Genomic DNA, 17446 nt, shown 5'->3' on the forward strand with positions numbered 1-17446 from the left:
GCTGCGCCACTCTGCTCCGTTGTGAAAGTGTTCTTTTTATGCAGATAAGGAGCATTAGGCAGAGTAGCATGGGATTGGTCTGGCTCTCACCTCATTTGCATAAGTATATCCCAAGGCATGCTGGGTGCAGAAAAACTTCATCTTCCCCTCTCACAATCAGTCATAACTGAAAGTCAGACACTCTTAGGCACTAGCCGTTTCAGGCCTTTATCAAGACAGTAGCTCTTGAACCATCTCTCTCTCGCTCTGTGATCCTAGCACTAGCATGCTCAGGATTTGGCTTTACCTTGGAGCCAGAGATATACCCGGTGAGGGCGAGGCTTTTGAGCGTTTGGGAGCGTTGTGGACGTTGGACAGGAAACTATGCGAATATGAAGCCTCCAACATTCCTGCTTCAGTGAGTGGTTCTTTCCATGGACATCTGACTCTTGGATTCCTCTCAACTTGCCTTCTGATAAAACATTTTGTGAGCAGCAGTTTCCTTCGACAGCTACAAGGTGGCGCTACATTCAGGTGAGAGCACAAGTATGCACAAAATGTTAGGGACTTTTGCCAGATTTATCGGTGGATCTTGCATATTTTTTTCAGAGGCTAGATATTGCCTAGAAATGCTTTTTAACATAGAGATGCTGGAGTTACAATGTCTGGTCGGGCCTCAGCCCTTCCATTGTTTGCCCACTGTAACAAATTTATTACCAGCACATGTGTGTTGTGACTCTGCTTTATGAAACTTATCATATATTAGGACAATGTATGTAGCAGAAGGTGCGATTGAGATGTTTGCCCACGTATTTGTTTATTTTTTTATATATGGCTGATTAATCTGTTCGTGAAATTTCCATTTTGTGACATGTTGCATTACAATATATCCTGCTTGCAGAATATATAAGTATTTTCAGTGCGTTGGCCGGGAATCGAACCCGGGTCAACTGCTTGGGAAGCAGCTATGCTCACCACTATACCACCAACGCCCTCTGATGTGTTAGCTCTCGGTTCTAAATATTACGTTGCAGAAATCAATGACTATCTTGCACCAGCTTCAATGGTGCATTTGGTTTAGATACCAACATGAGAAGCAGTAGAACGTTTTTTGCAGAGGGTAAGGAACTGGGGATTGAAACCAAGGACAAAGTTGTGCAGAAGAGAAGAAATGAAAAGCAACAGTACAAATAGTAGAAATGAGCATATATAGGCAGCATGGGAAGCAAAGCAGGGAAGAGAAAGAGAACATTCCATGAAATGCCCAGGAGATAGATAAGAGCAGAACAAAAAGGGAAGAATGAAATTCAAAGCATGCCCAGAAAGTTGTGTGAAGCTCCCACCAGTCAGTCATTTATGGTTATAATTGTGTGTCTTTACTTTCAAAGTACAGGGTTGTACCTTTCACGATCACTCTTGTATTACACAGACACGAATAGTTGAGAAGTCTTTTCTCACATAGCTGGCACAAGCTTGCACTTTTCCTTTCTGGCTATGTGGAAATGACAGCTTGGTCCTTGGAAGGAAAATCAAGCAAAATTAGCAGAGGATGGTTTCGATCCATCGACCTCTGGGTTATGGGCCCAGCACGCTTCCGCTGCGCCACTCTGCTCCTTTGTGAAAGTGTTCTCTTTATGCAGATGAGGAGGCATTCAGAGAAGTGACGTGGGATTGGTCGGGCTCTCACCTCATTTGCCTAAGTATATCGCAAGGCATGCTGGGTGCAGAAAATCTTTATCTTCCCCTCTCACAATCAGTCACAACTGAAAGTCCAGACCCTCTTAGGCACTAGCCGTTTCAGGCCTTTAACAAGACAACAGCTCTCCGACGCTCTCTGTCTCTCTCTCTCTCTGTGATCCTAGTGCTTGCATGCTCAGTATTTGGCTTTTCCTGGGAGCCAGAGATCTACCCGGTGAGGGCTTGCCGGTATAAGGCTTTAGAGCGTTTGGGAGCGTTCGGTACATGAGAGGACGTTGGACTGGAAGCTATGCAAATTTGAAGCATCCAAACTTCCTGCTGCAGTCGGAGGCTCTTTCCATGGACATCTGCCTTTTGGATTCCTCTAAACTTGCCCTCTGATGAAACATTTTGTGAGCTGCAGTTACCTCCGACGGCTACAAGGTGGTGCTACATTCAGGTGAGGGCACAAGTATGCACAAAATGTTGGGGACTTTTGCCAGATTTATTGCTGGATCTTGCATATTTTTTTCAGAGGCTAAATATTGCCTAGGAAATGCTTTTTAACATAGAGATGCTGGAGTTAAAATGTCTGGTTGGGCCTCAGCCCTTTCATTGTCTGCCCACTGTAACATATTTTTTTACCACTACATGTGAGTGGTGACTCTGCTTTATGAAACTTATCTTATATTAGGACAATGAATATAGCAGAAGGGGCGATCGAAATGCTTGCCTACATATTTGTTTATTTTTTATATAATGGCTGATTAACCTCTTAATTATATTACCATTTTGTGAAATGTTGCTTTAAAATATATCCTGCTTGCAGAATATATAAGTATTTGTACTGCGTTGGCCGGGAATCGAACCCGGGTCAACTGCTTGGAAGGCAGCTATGCTCACCACTATACCACCAACGCCCTCTGATCTTTGCGCTCTCGGTTCTAAACATTAGGACCCTGAGTTCAATGACTATCATGCACCAGCTTCAATGGTGCATTTGGTTTAGATACCAACATGAAAAGCAATAGAAAGTTTTTGTAGAGGTTAAGGAACTGGGATTGAAACCAAGGACAAAGCTGTGCAGAAGAGAAGAATGGAAAGCAGCAATACAAATAATAGATATGAACACATAGAGGCAGCATGGGAAGCAAAGCAGGGAAGAGAAATAGAGAACATTCCATGAAATGCCCAGGAGATAGATAAGAGCAGAACAAAAAAGGGAAGAATGAAATTCAAAGCCTCCACATAAAAGTGTTTGAAGGTCCCACCAGTCATTCATGCTTATTATTGTGTGCCTTTACTTTCAAAGTACAGTGTGGAGCCTTTGACGATCCCTCTCTTGTATTTCAGCAGACACAGATAGTTGAGAAGTCTTTTCTCACATAGCTGGCACAAGCTTGCGCTTTTCCTTGCTGGTAGCGTGGAAATGACAGCTTGGTCCTTGGAAGTAAAATCAAGCAAAATTAGCAGAGGATGGTTTCGATCCATCGACCTCTGGGTTATGGGCCCAGCACGCTTCCGCTGCGCCACTCTGCTCCGTTGTGAAAGTGTTCTTTTTATGCAGATAAGGAGCATTAGGCAGAGTAGCATGGGATTGGTCTGGCTCTCACCTCATTTGCATAAGTATATCCCAAGGCATGCTGGGTGCAGAAAAACTTCATCTTCCCCTCTCACAATCAGTCATAACTGAAAGTCAGACACTCTTAGGCACTAGCCGTTTCAGGCCTTTATCAAGACAGTAGCTCTTGAACCATCTCTCTCTCGCTCTGTGATCCTAGCACTAGCATGCTCAGGATTTGGCTTTACCTTGGAGCCAGAGATATACCCGGTGAGGGCGAGGCTTTTGAGCGTTTGGGAGCGTTGTGGACGTTGGACAGGAAACTATGCGAATATGAAGCCTCCAACATTCCTGCTTCAGTGAGTGGTTCTTTCCATGGACATCTGACTCTTGGATTCCTCTCAACTTGCCTTCTGATAAAACATTTTGTGAGCAGCAGTTTCCTTCGACAGCTACAAGGTGGCGCTACATTCAGGTGAGAGCACAAGTATGCACAAAATGTTAGGGACTTTTGCCAGATTTATCGGTGGATCTTGCATATTTTTTTCAGAGGCTAGATATTGCCTAGAAATGCTTTTTAACATAGAGATGCTGGAGTTACAATGTCTGGTCGGGCCTCAGCCCTTCCATTGTTTGCCCACTGTAACAAATTTATTACCAGCACATGTGTGTTGTGACTCTGCTTTATGAAACTTATCATATATTAGGACAATGTATGTAGCAGAAGGTGCGATTGAGATGTTTGCCCACGTATTTGTTTATTTTTTTATATATGGCTGATTAATCTGTTCGTGAAATTTCCATTTTGTGACATGTTGCATTACAATATATCCTGCTTGCAGAATATATAAGTATTTTCAGTGCGTTGGCCGGGAATCGAACCCGGGTCAACTGCTTGGGAAGCAGCTATGCTCACCACTATACCACCAACGCCCTCTGATGTGTTAGCTCTCGGTTCTAAATATTACGTTGCAGAAATCAATGACTATCTTGCACCAGCTTCAATGGTGCATTTGGTTTAGATACCAACATGAGAAGCAGTAGAACGTTTTTTGCAGAGGGTAAGGAACTGGGGATTGAAACCAAGGACAAAGTTGTGCAGAAGAGAAGAAATGAAAAGCAACAGTACAAATAGTAGAAATGAGCATATATAGGCAGCATGGGAAGCAAAGCAGGGAAGAGAAAGAGAACATTCCATGAAATGCCCAGGAGATAGATAAGAGCAGAACAAAAAGGGAAGAATGAAATTCAAAGCATGCCCAGAAAGTTGTGTGAAGCTCCCACCAGTCAGTCATTTATGGTTATAATTGTGTGTCTTTACTTTCAAAGTACAGGGTTGTACCTTTCACGATCACTCTTGTATTACACAGACACGAATAGTTGAGAAGTCTTTTCTCACATAGCTGGCACAAGCTTGCACTTTTCCTTTCTGGCTATGTGGAAATGACAGCTTGGTCCTTGGAAGGAAAATCAAGCAAAATTAGCAGAGGATGGTTTCGATCCATCGACCTCTGGGTTATGGGCCCAGCACGCTTCCGCTGCGCCACTCTGCTCCTTTGTGAAAGTGTTCTCTTTATGCAGATGAGGAGGCATTCAGAGAAGTGACGTGGGATTGGTCGGGCTCTCACCTCATTTGCCTAAGTATATCGCAAGGCATGCTGGGTGCAGAAAATCTTTATCTTCCCCTCTCACAATCAGTCACAACTGAAAGTCCAGACCCTCTTAGGCACTAGCCGTTTCAGGCCTTTAACAAGACAACAGCTCTCCGACGCTCTCTGTCTCTCTCTCTCTCTGTGATCCTAGTGCTTGCATGCTCAGTATTTGGCTTTTCCTGGGAGCCAGAGATCTACCCGGTGAGGGCTTGCCGGTATAAGGCTTTAGAGCGTTTGGGAGCGTTCGGTACATGAGAGGACGTTGGACTGGAAGCTATGCAAATTTGAAGCATCCAAACTTCCTGCTGCAGTCGGAGGCTCTTTCCATGGACATCTGCCTTTTGGATTCCTCTAAACTTGCCCTCTGATGAAACATTTTGTGAGCTGCAGTTACCTCCGACGGCTACAAGGTGGTGCTACATTCAGGTGAGGGCACAAGTATGCACAAAATGTTGGGGACTTTTGCCAGATTTATTGCTGGACCTTGCATATTTTTTTCAGAGGCTAAATATTGCCTAGGAAATGCTTTTTAACATAGAGATGCTGGAGTTAAAATGTCTGGTCGGGCCTCAGCCCTTTCATTGTCTGCCCACTGTAACATATTTTTTTACCAGTACATGTGAGTGGTGACTCTGCTTTATGAAACTTATCATATATTAGGACAATGAATATAGCAGAAGGGGCGATCGAAATGCTTGCCTACATATTTGTTTATTTTTTATATAATGGCTGATTAACCTCTTAATTATATTACCATTTTGTGAAATGTTGCTTTAAAATATATCCTGCTTGCAGAATATATAAGTATTTGTACTGCGTTGGCCGGGAATCGAACCCGGGTCAACTGCTTGGAAGGCAGCTATGCTCACCACTATACCACCAACGCCCTCTGATCTTTGCGCTCTCGGTTCTAAACATTAGGACCCTGAGTTCAATGACTATCATGCACCAGCTTCAATGGTGCATTTGGTTTAGATACCAACATGAAAAGCAATAGAAAGTTTTTGTAGAGGGTAAGGAACTGGGATTGAAACTAAGGACAAAGCTGTGCAGAAGAGAAGAATGGAAAGCAGCAATACAAATAATAGATATGAACACATAGAGGCAGCATGGGAAGCAAAGCAGGGAAGAGAAATAGAGAACATTCCATGAAATGCCCAGGAGATAGATAAGAGCAGAACAAAAAAGGGAAGAATGAAATTCAAAGCCTCCACATAAAAGTGTTTGAAGGTCCCACCAGTCATTCATGCTTATTATTGTGTGCCTTTACTTTCAAAGTACAGTGTGGAGCTTTTGACGATCCCTCTCTTGTATTTCAGCAGACACAGATAGTTGAGAAGTCTTTTCTCACATAGCTGGCACAAGCTTGCGCTTTTCCTTGCTGGTAGCGTGGAAATGACAGCTTGGTCCTTGGAAGTAAAATCAAGCAAAATTAGCAGAGGATGGTTTCGATCCATCGACCTCTGGGTTATGGGCCCAGCACGCTTCCGCTGCGCCACTCTGCTCCGTTGTGAAAGTGTTCTTTTTATGCAGATAAGGAGCATTAGGCAGAGTAGCATGGGATTGGTCTGGCTCTCACCTCATTTGCATAAGTATATCCCAAGGCATGCTGGGTGCAGAAAAACTTCATATTCCCCTCTCACAATCAGTCATAACTGAAAGTCAGACACTCTTAGGCACTAGCCGTTTCAGGCCTTTATCAAGACAGTAGCTCTTGAACCATCTCTCTCTCGCTCTGTGATCCTAGCACTAGCATGCTCAGGATTTGGCTTTACCTTGGAGCCAGAGATATACCCGGTGAGGGCTTGCCCGGTGTGAGGCTTTTGAGCGTTTGGGAGCGTTCGGGACGTGAGTGGACGTTGGACAGGAAACTATGCGAATATGAAGCCTCCAACATTCCTGCTTCAGTGAGTGGTTCTTTCCATGGACATCTGACTCTTGGAATCCTCTCAACGTGCCTTCTGATAAAACATTTTGTGAGCAGCAGTTTCCTTCGACAGCTACAAGGTGGCGCTACATTCAGGTGAGAGCACAAGTATGCACAAAATGTTAGGGACTTTTGCCAGATTTATCGGTGGATCTTGCATATTTTTTCAGAGGCTAGATATTGCCTAGAAATGCTTTTTAACATAGAGATGCTGGAGTTACAATGTCTGGTCGGGCCTCAGCCCTTCCATTGTTTGCCCACTGTAACAAATTTATTACCAGCACATGTGTGTTGTGACTCTGCTTTATGAAACTTATCATATATTAGGACAATGTATGTAGCAGAAGGTGCGATTGAGATGTTTGCCCACGTATTTGTTTATTTTTTTATATATGGCTGATTAATCTGTTCGTGAAATTTCCATTTTGTGACATGTTGCATTACAATATATCCTGCTTGCAGAATATATAAGTATTTTCAGTGCGTTGGCCGGGAATCGAACCCGGGTCAACTGCTTGGAAAGCAGCTATGCTCACCACTATACCACCAACGCCCTCTGATGTGTTAGCTCTCGGTTCTAAATATTACGTTGCAGAAATCAATGACTATCTTGCACCAGCTTCAATGGTGCATTTGGTTTAGATACCAACATGAGAAGCAGTAGAACGTTTTTTGCAGAGGGTAAGGAACTGGGGATTGAAACCAAGGACAAAGTTGTGCAGAAGAGAAGAAATGAAAAGCAACAGTACAAATAGTAGAAATGAGCATATATAGGCAGCATGGGAAGCAAAGCAGGGAAGAGAAAGAGAACATTCCATGAAATGCCCAGGAGATAGATAAGAGCAGAACAAAAAGGGAAGAATGAAATTCAAAGCATGCCCAGAAAGTTGTGTGAAGCTCCCACCAGTCAGTCATTTATGGTTATAATTGTGTGTCTTTACTTTCAAAGTACAGGGTTGTACCTTTCACGATCACTCTTGTATTACACAGACACGAATAGTTGAGAAGTCTTTTCTCACATAGCTGGCACAAGCTTGCACTTTTCCTTTCTGGCTATGTGGAAATGACAGCTTGGTCCTTGGAAGGAAAATCAAGCAAAATTAGCAGAGGATGGTTTCGATCCATCGACCTCTGGGTTATGGGCCCAGCACGCTTCCGCTGCGCCACTCTGCTCCTTTGTGAAAGTGTTCTCTTTATGCAGATGAGGAGGCATTCAGAGAAGTGACGTGGGATTGGTCGGGCTCTCACCTCATTTGCCTAAGTATATCGCAAGGCATGCTGGGTGCAGAAAATCTTTATCTTCCCCTCTCACAATCAGTCACAACTGAAAGTCCAGACCCTCTTAGGCACTAGCCGTTTCAGGCCTTTAACAAGACAACAGCTCTCCGACGCTCTCTGTCTCTCTCTCTCTCTGTGATCCTAGTGCTTGCATGCTCAGTATTTGGCTTTTCCTGGGAGCCAGAGATCTACCCGGTGAGGGCTTGCCGGTATAAGGCTTTAGAGCGTTTGGGAGCGTTCGGTACATGAGAGGACGTTGGACTGGAAGCTATGCAAATTTGAAGCATCCAAACTTCCTGCTGCAGTCGGAGGCTCTTTCCATGGACATCTGCCTTTTGGATTCCTCTAAACTTGCCCTCTGATGAAACATTTTGTGAGCTGCAGTTACCTCCGACGGCTACAAGGTGGTGCTACATTCAGGTGAGGGCACAAGTATGCACAAAATGTTGGGGACTTTTGCCAGATTTATTGCTGGATCTTGCATATTTTTTTCAGAGGCTAAATATTGCCTAGGAAATGCTTTTTAACATAGAGATGCTGGAGTTAAAATGTCTGGTTGGGCCTCAGCCCTTTCATTGTCTGCCCACTGTAACATATTTTTTTACCACTACATGTGAGTGGTGACTCTGCTTTATGAAACTTATCTTATATTAGGACAATGAATATAGCAGAAGGGGCGATCGAAATGCTTGCCTACATATTTGTTTATTTTTTATATAATGGCTGATTAACCTCTTAATTATATTACCATTTTGTGAAATGTTGCTTTAAAATATATCCTGCTTGCAGAATATATAAGTATTTGTACTGCGTTGGCCGGGAATCGAACCCGGGTCAACTGCTTGGAAGGCAGCTATGCTCACCACTATACCACCAACGCCCTCTGATCTTTGCGCTCTCGGTTCTAAACATTAGGACCCTGAGTTCAATGACTATCATGCACCAGCTTCAATGGTGCATTTGGTTTAGATACCAACATGAAAAGCAATAGAAAGTTTTTGTAGAGGTTAAGGAACTGGGATTGAAACCAAGGACAAAGCTGTGCAGAAGAGAAGAATGGAAAGCAGCAATACAAATAATAGATATGAACACATAGAGGCAGCATGGGAAGCAAAGCAGGGAAGAGAAATAGAGAACATTCCATGAAATGCCCAGGAGATAGATAAGAGCAGAACAAAAAAGGGAAGAATGAAATTCAAAGCCTCCACATAAAAGTGTTTGAAGGTCCCACCAGTCATTCATGCTTATTATTGTGTGCCTTTACTTTCAAAGTACAGTGTGGAGCCTTTGACGATCCCTCTCTTGTATTTCAGCAGACACAGATAGTTGAGAAGTCTTTTCTCACATAGCTGGCACAAGCTTGCGCTTTTCCTTGCTGGTAGCGTGGAAATGACAGCTTGGTCCTTGGAAGTAAAATCAAGCAAAATTAGCAGAGGATGGTTTCGATCCATCGACCTCTGGGTTATGGGCCCAGCACGCTTCCGCTGCGCCACTCTGCTCCGTTGTGAAAGTGTTCTTTTTATGCAGATAAGGAGCATTAGGCAGAGTAGCATGGGATTGGTCTGGCTCTCACCTCATTTGCATAAGTATATCCCAAGGCATGCTGGGTGCAGAAAAACTTCATCTTCCCCTCTCACAATCAGTCATAACTGAAAGTCAGACACTCTTAGGCACTAGCCGTTTCAGGCCTTTATCAAGACAGTAGCTCTTGAACCATCTCTCTCTCGCTCTGTGATCCTAGCACTAGCATGCTCAGGATTTGGCTTTACCTTGGAGCCAGAGATATACCCGGTGAGGGCGAGGCTTTTGAGCGTTTGGGAGCGTTGTGGACGTTGGACAGGAAACTATGCGAATATGAAGCCTCCAACATTCCTGCTTCAGTGAGTGGTTCTTTCCATGGACATCTGACTCTTGGATTCCTCTCAACTTGCCTTCTGATAAAACATTTTGTGAGCAGCAGTTTCCTTCGACAGCTACAAGGTGGCGCTACATTCAGGTGAGAGCACAAGTATGCACAAAATGTTAGGGACTTTTGCCAGATTTATCGGTGGATCTTGCATATTTTTTTCAGAGGCTAGATATTGCCTAGAAATGCTTTTTAACATAGAGATGCTGGAGTTACAATGTCTGGTCGGGCCTCAGCCCTTCCATTGTTTGCCCACTGTAACAAATTTATTACCAGCACATGTGTGTTGTGACTCTGCTTTATGAAACTTATCATATATTAGGACAATGTATGTAGCAGAAGGTGCGATTGAGATGTTTGCCCACGTATTTGTTTATTTTTTTATATATGGCTGATTAATCTGTTCGTGAAATTTCCATTTTGTGACATGTTGCATTACAATATATCCTGCTTGCAGAATATATAAGTATTTTCAGTGCGTTGGCCGGGAATCGAACCCGGGTCAACTGCTTGGGAAGCAGCTATGCTCACCACTATACCACCAACGCCCTCTGATGTGTTAGCTCTCGGTTCTAAATATTACGTTGCAGAAATCAATGACTATCTTGCACCAGCTTCAATGGTGCATTTGGTTTAGATACCAACATGAGAAGCAGTAGAACGTTTTTTGCAGAGGGTAAGGAACTGGGGATTGAAACCAAGGACAAAGTTGTGCAGAAGAGAAGAAATGAAAAGCAACAGTACAAATAGTAGAAATGAGCATATATAGGCAGCATGGGAAGCAAAGCAGGGAAGAGAAAGAGAACATTCCATGAAATGCCCAGGAGATAGATAAGAGCAGAACAAAAAGGGAAGAATGAAATTCAAAGCATGCCCAGAAAGTTGTGTGAAGCTCCCACCAGTCAGTCATTTATGGTTATAATTGTGTGTCTTTACTTTCAAAGTACAGGGTTGTACCTTTCACGATCACTCTTGTATTACACAGACACGAATAGTTGAGAAGTCTTTTCTCACATAGCTGGCACAAGCTTGCACTTTTCCTTTCTGGCTATGTGGAAATGACAGCTTGGTCCTTGGAAGGAAAATCAAGCAAAATTAGCAGAGGATGGTTTCGATCCATCGACCTCTGGGTTATGGGCCCAGCACGCTTCCGCTGCGCCACTCTGCTCCTTTGTGAAAGTGTTCTCTTTATGCAGATGAGGAGGCATTCAGAGAAGTGACGTGGGATTGGTCGGGCTCTCACCTCATTTGCCTAAGTATATCGCAAGGCATGCTGGGTGCAGAAAATCTTTATCTTCCCCTCTCACAATCAGTCACAACTGAAAGTCCAGACCCTCTTAGGCACTAGCCGTTTCAGGCCTTTAACAAGACAACAGCTCTCCGACGCTCTCTGTCTCTCTCTCTCTCTGTGATCCTAGTGCTTGCATGCTCAGTATTTGGCTTTTCCTGGGAGCCAGAGATCTACCCGGTGAGGGCTTGCCGGTATAAGGCTTTAGAGCGTTTGGGAGCGTTCGGTACATGAGAGGACGTTGGACTGGAAGCTATGCAAATTTGAAGCATCCAAACTTCCTGCTGCAGTCGGAGGCTCTTTCCATGGACATCTGCCTTTTGGATTCCTCTAAACTTGCCCTCTGATGAAACATTTTGTGAGCTGCAGTTACCTCCGACGGCTACAAGGTGGTGCTACATTCAGGTGAGGGCACAAGTATGCACAAAATGTTGGGGACTTTTGCCAGATTTATTGCTGGACCTTGCATATTTTTTTCAGAGGCTAAATATTGCCTAGGAAATGCTTTTTAACATAGAGATGCTGGAGTTAAAATGTCTGGTCGGGCCTCAGCCCTTTCATTGTCTGCCCACTGTAACATATTTTTTTACCAGTACATGTGAGTGGTGACTCTGCTTTATGAAACTTATCATATATTAGGACAATGAATATAGCAGAAGGGGCGATCGAAATGCTTGCCTACATATTTGTTTATTTTTTATATAATGGCTGATTAACCTCTTAATTATATTACCATTTTGTGAAATGTTGCTTTAAAATATATCCTGCTTGCAGAATATATAAGTATTTGTACTGCGTTGGCCGGGAATCGAACCCGGGTCAACTGCTTGGAAGGCAGCTATGCTCACCACTATACCACCAACGCCCTCTGATCTTTGCGCTCTCGGTTCTAAACATTAGGACCCTGAGTTCAATGACTATCATGCACCAGCTTCAATGGTGCATTTGGTTTAGATACCAACATGAAAAGCAATAGAAAGTTTTTGTAGAGGGTAAGGAACTGGGATTGAAACTAAGGACAAAGCTGTGCAGAAGAGAAGAATGGAAAGCAGCAATACAAATAATAGATATGAACACATAGAGGCAGCATGGGAAGCAAAGCAGGGAAGAGAAATAGAGAACATTCCATGAAATGCCCAGGAGATAGATAAGAGCAGAACAAAAAAGGGAAGAATGAAATTCAAAGCCTCCACATAAAAGTGTTTGAAGGTCCCACCAGTCATTCATGCTTATTATTGTGTGCCTTTACTTTCAAAGTACAGTGTGGAGCTTTTGACGATCCCTCTCTTGTATTTCAGCAGACACAGATAGTTGAGAAGTCTTTTCTCACATAGCTGGCACAAGCTTGCGCTTTTCCTTGCTGGTAGCGTGGAAATGACAGCTTGGTCCTTGGAAGTAAAATCAAGCAAAATTAGCAGAGGATGGTTTCGATCCATCGACCTCTGGGTTATGGGCCCAGCACGCTTCCGCTGCGCCACTCTGCTCCGTTGTGAAAGTGTTCTTTTTATGCAGATAAGGAGCATTAGGCAGAGTAGCATGGGATTGGTCTGGCTCTCACCTCATTTGCATAAGTATATCCCAAGGCATGCTGGGTGCAGAAAAACTTCATATTCCCCTCTCACAATCAGTCATAACTGAAAGTCAGACACTCTTAGGCACTAGCCGTTTCAGGCCTTTATCAAGACAGTAGCTCTTGAACCATCTCTCTCTCGCTCTGTGATCCTAGCACTAGCATGCTCAGGATTTGGCTTTACCTTGGAGCCAGAGATATACCCGGTGAGGGCTTGCCCGGTGTGAGGCTTTTGAGCGTTTGGGAGCGTTCGGGACGTGAGTGGACGTTGGACAGGAAACTATGCGAATATGAAGCCTCCAACATTCCTGCTTCAGTGAGTGGTTCTTTCCATGGACATCTGACTCTTGGATTCCTCTCAACTTGCCTTCTGATAAAACATTTTGTGAGCAGCAGTTTCCTTCGACAGCTACAAGGTGGCGCTACATTCAGGTGAGAGCACAAGTATGCACAAAATGTTAGGGACTTTTGCCAGATTTATCGGTGGATCTTGCATATTTTTTCAGAGGCTAGATATTGCCTAGAAATGCTTTTTAACATAGAGATGCTGGAGTTACAATGTCTGGTCGGGCCTCAGCCCTTCCATTGTTTGCCCACTGTAACAAATTTATTACCAGCACATGTGTGTTGTGACTCTGCTTTATGAAACTTATCATATATTAGGACAATGTATGTAGCAGAAGGTGCGATTGAGATGTTTGCCCACGTATTTGTTTATTTTTTTATATATGGCTGATTAATCTGTTCGTGAAATTTCCATTTTGTGACATGTTGCATTACAATATATCCTGCTTGCAGAATATATAAGTATTTTCAGTGCGTTGGCCGGGAATCGAACCCGGGTCAACTGCTTGGGAAGCAGCTATGCTCACCACTATACCACCAACGCCCTCTGATGTGTTAGCTCTCGGTTCTAAATTTTACGTTGCAGAAATCAATGACTATCTTGCACCAGCTTCAATGGTGCATTTGGTTTAGATACCAACATGAGAAGCAGTAGAACGTTTTTTGCAGAGGGTAAGGAACTGGGGATTGAAACCAAGGACAAAGTTGTGCAGAAGAGAAGAAATGAAAAGCAACAGTACAAATAGTAGAAATGAGCATATATAGGCAGCATGGGAAGCAAAGCAGGGAAGAGAAAGAGAACATTCCATGAAATGCCCAGGAGATAGATAAGAGCAGAACAAAAAGGGAAGAATGAAATTCAAAGCATGCCCAGAAAGTTGTGTGAAGCTCCCACCAGTCAGTCATTTATGGTTATAATTGTGTGTCTTTACTTTCAAAGTACAGGGTTGTACCTTTCACGATCACTCTTGTATTACACAGACACGAATAGTTGAGAAGTCTTTTCTCACATAGCTGGCACAAGCTTGCACTTTTCCTTTCTGGCTATGTGGAAATGACAGCTTGGTCCTTGGAAGGAAAATCAAGCAAAATTAGCAGAGGATGGTTTCGATCCATCGACCTCTGGGTTATGGGCCCAGCACGCTTCCGCTGCGCCACTCTGCTCCTTTGTGAAAGTGTTCTCTTTATGCAGATGAGGAGGCATTCAGAGAAGTGACGTGGGATTGGTCGGGCTCTCACCTCATTTGCCTAAGTATATCGCAAGGCATGCTGGGTGCAGAAAATCTTTATCTTCCCCTCTCACAATCAGTCACAACTGAAAGTCCAGACCCTCTTAGGCACTAGCCGTTTCAGGCCTTTAACAAGACAACAGCTCTCCGACGCTCTCTGTCTCTCTCTCTCTCTGTGATCCTAGTGCTTGCATGCTCAGTATTTGGCTTTTCCTGGGAGCCAGAGATCTACCCGGTGAGGGCTTGCCGGTATAAGGCTTTAGAGCGTTTGGGAGCGTTCGGTACATGAGAGGACGTTGGACTGGAAGCTATGCAAATTTGAAGCATCCAAACTTCCTGCTGCAGTCGGAGGCTCTTTCCATGGACATCTGCCTTTTGGATTCCTCTAAACTTGCCCTCTGATGAAACATTTTGTGAGCTGCAGTTACCTCCGACGGCTACAAGGTGGTGCTACATTCAGGTGAGGGCACAAGTATGCACAAAATGTTGGGGACTTTTGCCAGATTTATTGCTGGATCTTGCATATTTTTTTCAGAGGCTAAATATTGCCTAGGAAATGCTTTTTAACATAGAGATGCTGGAGTTAAAATGTCTGGTTGGGCCTCAGCCCTTTCATTGTCTGCCCACTGTAACATATTTTTTTACCACTACATGTGAGTGGTGACACTGCTTTATGAAACTTATCATATATTAGGACAATGAATATAGCAGAAGGGGCGATCGAAATGCTTGCCTACATATTTGTTTATTTTTTATATAATGGCTGATTAACCTCTTAATTATATTACCATTTTGTGAAATGTTGCTTTAAAATATATCCTGCTTGCAGAATATATAAGTATTTGTATTGCGTTGGCCGGGAATCGAACCCGGGTCAACTGCTTGGAAGGCAGCTATGCTCACCACTATACCACCAACGCCCTCAGATCTTTGCGCTCTCGGTTCTAAACATTAGGACCCTGAGTTCAATGACTATCATGCACCAGCTTCAATGGTGCATTTGGTTTAGATACCAACATGAAAAGCAATAGAAAGTTTTTGTAGAAGGTAAGGAACTGGGATTGAAACCAAGGACAAAGCTGTGCAGAAGAGAAGAATGGAAAGCAGCAATACAAATAATAGATATGAACACATAGAGGCAGCATGGGAAGCAAAGCAGGGAAGAGAAATAGAGAACATTCCATGAAATGCCCAGGAGATAGATAAGAGCAGAACAAAAAAGGGAAGAATGAAATTCAAAGCCTCCACATAAAAGTGTTTGAAGGTCCCACCAGTCATTCATGCTTATTATTGTGTGCCTTTACTTTCAAAGTACAGTGTGGAGCTTTTGACGATCCCTCTCTTGTATTTCAGCAGACACAGATAGTTGAGAAGTCTTTTCTCACATAGCTGGCACAAGCTTGCGCTTTTCCTTGCTGGTAGCGTGGAAATGACAGCTTGGTCCTTGGAAGTAAAATCAAGCAAAATTAGCAGAGGATGGTTTCGATCCATCGACCTCTGGGTTATGGGCCCAGCACGCTTCCGCTGCGCCACTCTGCTCCGTTGTGAAAGTGTTGTTTTTATGCAGATAAGGAGCATTAGGCAGAGTAGCATGGGATTGGTCTGGCTCTCACCTCATTTGCATAAGTATATCCCAAGGCATGCTGGGTGCAGAAAAACTTGATCTTCCCCTCTCACAATCAGTCATAACTGAAAGTCAGACACTCTTAGGCACTAGCCGTTTCAGGCCTTTATCAAGACAGTAGCTCTTGAACCATCTCTCTCTCGCTCTGTGATCCTAGCACTAGCATGCTCAGGATTTGGCTTTACCTTGGAGCCAGAGATATACCCGGTGAGGGCTTGCCCGGTGTGAGGCTTTTGAGCGTTTGGGAGCGTTCGGGACGTGAGTGGACGTTGGACAGGAAACTATGCGAATATGAAGCCTCCAACATTCCTGCTTCAGTGAGTGGTTCTTTCCATGGACATCTGACTCTTGGATTCCTCTCAACTTGCCTTCTGATAAAACATTTTGTGAGCAGCAGTTTCCTTCGACAGCTACAAGGTGGCGCTACATTCAGGTGAGAGCACAAGTATGCACAAAATGTTAGGGACTTTTGCCAGATTTATCGGTGGATCTTGCATATTTTTTCAGAGGCTAGATATTGCCTAGAAATGCTTTTTAACATAGAGATGCTGGAGTTACAATGTCTGGTCGGGCCTCAGCCCTTCCATTGTTTGCCCACTGTAACAAATTTATTACCAGCACATGTGTGTTGTGACTCTGCTTTATGAAACTTATCATATATTAGGACAATGTATGTAGCAGAAGGTGCGATTGAGATGTTTGCCCACGTATTTGTTTATTTTTTTATATATGGCTGATTAATCTGTTCGTGAAATTTCCATTTTGTGACATGTTGCATTACAATATATCCTGCTTGCAGAATATATAAGTATTTTCAGTGCGTTGGCCGGGAATCGAACCCGGGTCAACTGCTTGGGAAGCAGCTATGCTCACCACTATACCACCAACGCCCTCTGATGTGTTAGCTCTCGGTTCTAAATATTACGTTGCAGAAATCAATGACTATCTTGCACCAGCTTCAATGGTGCATTTGGTTTAGATACCAACATGAGAAGCAGTAGAACGTTTTTTGCAGAGGGTAAGGAACTGGGGATTGAAACCAAGGACAAAGTTGTGCAGAAGAGAAGAAATGAAAAGCAACAGTACAAATAGTAGAAATGAGCATATATAGGCAGCATGGGAAGCAAAGCAGGGAAGAGAAAGAGAACATTCCATGAAATGCCCAGGAGATAGATAAGAGCAGAACAAAAAGGGAAGAATGAAATTCAAAGCATGCCCAGAAAGTTGTGTGAAGCTCCCACCAGTCAGTCATTTATGGTTATAATTGTGTGTCTTTACTTTCAAAGTACAGGGTTGTACCTTTCACGATCACTCTTGTATTACACAGACACGAATAGTTGAGAAGTCTTTTCTCACATAGCTGGCACAAGCTTGCACTTTTCCTTTCTGGCTATGTGGAAATGACAGCTT

General features: G+C 43.6%; 11 non-coding genes across 11 annotated transcripts; all 11 read right to left on the reverse strand.

The window, feature by feature from the left end:
* Positions 1-899: 899 nt before the first annotated feature.
* Positions 900-971, reverse strand: TRNAG-CCC (transfer RNA glycine (anticodon CCC)). The gene has a single exon. It is a non-coding gene; the product is annotated as a tRNA-Gly (tRNA).
* A 1533-nt stretch (positions 972-2504) lies between these two features.
* Positions 2505-2576, reverse strand: TRNAG-UCC (transfer RNA glycine (anticodon UCC)). Its single transcript has one exon. It is a non-coding gene; the product is annotated as a tRNA-Gly (tRNA).
* A 1502-nt stretch (positions 2577-4078) lies between these two features.
* TRNAG-CCC (transfer RNA glycine (anticodon CCC)) lies at positions 4079-4150 on the reverse strand. Its single transcript has one exon. It is a non-coding gene; the product is annotated as a tRNA-Gly (tRNA).
* A 1533-nt stretch (positions 4151-5683) lies between these two features.
* On the reverse strand, positions 5684-5755 carry TRNAG-UCC (transfer RNA glycine (anticodon UCC)). Its single transcript has one exon. It is a non-coding gene; the product is annotated as a tRNA-Gly (tRNA).
* A 1522-nt stretch (positions 5756-7277) lies between these two features.
* Positions 7278-7349, reverse strand: TRNAG-UCC (transfer RNA glycine (anticodon UCC)). The gene has a single exon. It is a non-coding gene; the product is annotated as a tRNA-Gly (tRNA).
* Positions 7350-8882: 1533 nt separating this feature from the next.
* TRNAG-UCC (transfer RNA glycine (anticodon UCC)) lies at positions 8883-8954 on the reverse strand. Its single transcript has one exon. It is a non-coding gene; the product is annotated as a tRNA-Gly (tRNA).
* Positions 8955-10456: 1502 nt separating this feature from the next.
* TRNAG-CCC (transfer RNA glycine (anticodon CCC)) lies at positions 10457-10528 on the reverse strand. Its single transcript has one exon. It is a non-coding gene; the product is annotated as a tRNA-Gly (tRNA).
* Positions 10529-12061: 1533 nt separating this feature from the next.
* On the reverse strand, positions 12062-12133 carry TRNAG-UCC (transfer RNA glycine (anticodon UCC)). The gene has a single exon. It is a non-coding gene; the product is annotated as a tRNA-Gly (tRNA).
* Positions 12134-13655: 1522 nt separating this feature from the next.
* Positions 13656-13727, reverse strand: TRNAG-CCC (transfer RNA glycine (anticodon CCC)). Its single transcript has one exon. It is a non-coding gene; the product is annotated as a tRNA-Gly (tRNA).
* Positions 13728-15260: 1533 nt separating this feature from the next.
* TRNAG-UCC (transfer RNA glycine (anticodon UCC)) lies at positions 15261-15332 on the reverse strand. Its single transcript has one exon. It is a non-coding gene; the product is annotated as a tRNA-Gly (tRNA).
* Positions 15333-16854: 1522 nt separating this feature from the next.
* TRNAG-CCC (transfer RNA glycine (anticodon CCC)) lies at positions 16855-16926 on the reverse strand. The gene has a single exon. It is a non-coding gene; the product is annotated as a tRNA-Gly (tRNA).
* Positions 16927-17446: the final 520 nt, after the last annotated feature.

The sequence above is a fragment of the Lissotriton vulgaris genome, chromosome 9 (genome assembly GCF_964263255.1).
Source record: "Lissotriton vulgaris chromosome 9, aLisVul1.2, whole genome shotgun sequence".
In the NCBI taxonomy this organism is placed as follows: Eukaryota; Metazoa; Chordata; class Amphibia; order Caudata; family Salamandridae; genus Lissotriton; species Lissotriton vulgaris.